At 42.2% G+C, this 2,492-nt stretch overlaps 1 pseudogene; it reads right to left on the bottom strand.

Moving 5' to 3' along the window:
• Positions 1–348: 348 nt before the first annotated feature.
• On the bottom strand, positions 349–1,042 carry LOC105003428 (annotated as a pseudogene).
• Positions 1,043–2,492: the final 1,450 nt, after the last annotated feature.

Below are 2,492 nucleotides of genomic sequence, written 5' to 3' on the forward strand. Positions count from 1 at the left end.
GACATGACTGAGCAACTTCACTTTCACTTTTCACTTTCCTGCATCGGAGAAGACAATGGCACCCCACTCCAGTGTTCTTGCCTGGAGAATCCCAGGGACGGGGGAGCCTGGTGGGCTGCCGTCTATGGGGTCGCACAGAGTCGGACACGACTGAAGCAACTTAGCAGCAAATAAGACACAATAGAAAAACAGATGGTTGATATTTTGTACATTGCATTTTCTTCAGAAAATCTAGAGCAAAGGATCGTTTATATGTCCATAATAGTTCAACACCACAGATTGAAAACAGAACTACTGAGAAAACAGCTGAACTTGCACTTGAAGTCAACTTCCCCTTGACTGCAAAATTCAAGGTTTCTCAGATGTCAGTACAGTGTTGAAAGCAGTGGATAAAACTTTACAGATTGCTTGTGCTTGTTCGAGGCTATTGTACTAGTAAACCCACAGGCTGTATTCTTCATTATCTGTAGTCTTCAAAGCCAATAAGCTTTTTCCTGCACCCAGATCATCATCATAACATACCATTTGGAAGATTAAATACAGAGCATACCCATGTAAAACATCATACTGATCTGATGTGGATACTTCTATACCAAACTTGGTAACCTGCATAGTAAATTCTTCCTCCAAAGGGACGAAAGGCAATTTTTTATCTTCCTGAGTGACTTCTTTATAATTTATCAGTTCTAGTAGCCCCTCAAGACTTTACCCTTCAGAGAGTTTCAGTTTCTCAATTGCATCAATGTATTTTTTTTTATATAAATCCTGCACAGGTATCTGAATTATTATTGCTTTGTCCTGAGGTCTTGGTGGAATTGGTGTCAAGGTTTGCCACCTTGCTGGACTGTGAGAGCCTCCCAAGGCTGGAATCTACAGACTTGCCCTTACTACTGATTTCTCTGCTCTGGGAATTGCTACTATTGTATTGCTTCTTATCTTTCTGAAACATCTTACCACATAGCTGACCCAGAGGCTCTCACTGCAGAATCCAACACTACTTTATCACCTTCAAAGATTTCACAGACAGTGGTCTGCACAGATAGCTTCCTTTCATTCCAACATGGTCATTACTCATCAGAAAAACAAGGTACCTTACTGTCTGCACTCAGGGTCACAGACTCACTGCCTGTGCAGCCTGAGCTGCTGTTGCAACTCCTGTTCTACTCAGTTTCCTCTTTTAATAGGCTTTGTGTCTCTGCTCTAGCCTTGTAGTTAACATGTTCAGTTCAGTTTAGTTCAGTCGCTCAGTCGTGTCCGACTCTTTGCGACCTCATGAACTGCAGCGTGCCAGGCCTCCCTGTCCATCACCAACTCCTGGAGTTCACTCAAACTCACGTCCATCAAGTTGGTGATGCCATCCAGCCATCTCATCCTCTGTCGTCCCCTTTTCCTCTTGCCCCCAATCCCTCCCAGCATCAGAGTCTTTTCCAATGAGTCAACTCTTTGCATGAAGTGGCCAAAGTACTGAAGTTTCAGCTTTAGCATCATTCCTTCCAAAGAACACCCAGAACTGATCTCCTTTAGAATGGACTGGTTGGATCTCCCCAAGAGTCTTCTCCAACACCACAGTTCAAAAAGATCAACATGAGGTTTCTATAAAATGTCTCAAATAGTCCTTTTTCTGTCAATAACATGTTATCTTCACTTGCCTATGTGAGTTCTGTCCTTTTCCTCTTACCTTTTTATGTTTTTGTTGTCGCAAATTGTCTCATTTTATGTTGTAAGTTTGGTATTGAAGTACCTATAGTCCTGGGTCAGGAAGATCCCCGGGAGAAGGAAATGGCTACCCACTCCAGTACTCTTACCTGGAGAATTCCATGGACAGAGGAGCCGGGTGGGCTACAGCCCATGGGGTCGGAAAAGAGTCAGATGTGACTTAGTGACCAAACAACAGCAAAATAGTTATTTTTACTGCTCCTCCCCCACCTTTAACCTTTATGTTGTAATTGTTTAACAACCTATACTGATATAGAGTTGTAATTTTCTGATTCTGAAATAATCACCTTATTCAAGGGTTTGTATACTTTTGCTTTCAGGTGGTTGATGGCTAGGATTGAAAGCACGGCCTCCACTTTTCCCCTAGTTCTGCCTCCACTATGTGTTCCAGTGCACACCCTTTTGAGGTATTGATGTGTAGAACTCTGGTGTCTTGGTGTGTTGGTCAGAGGAACCTTGGTTGAGTCATGGATGTTTTACTGATTGTAAATTGAAGATGAGAGACAAAGGAGGGTATCATGCCCCTATAATGCTGATGTCACTCCAAGACTTTATTTTTTAGTAGATTTAAGATCACAACAAAATTGAGGAAGGAACCCCAAGTACCTCCTGCCCCAAACATGCATAGGTTCTCCCATTACTGATATCCCCACCAGAGTGGTACATTTGTTACAACTGATGAATCTGTAGTGATCCAAAATCCACATTTTACCTTAGAGTTCACTCTTAGTGTTGTATATTCTATGGATTTGGACAAATAATGACATGTACCTATT

The sequence above is a fragment of the Bison bison genome, unplaced genomic scaffold, assembly GCF_000754665.1.
Source record: "Bison bison bison isolate TAMUID 2011002044 unplaced genomic scaffold, Bison_UMD1.0 scf7180017864468, whole genome shotgun sequence".
NCBI classification, from domain to species: domain Eukaryota; kingdom Metazoa; phylum Chordata; class Mammalia; order Artiodactyla; family Bovidae; genus Bison; species Bison bison.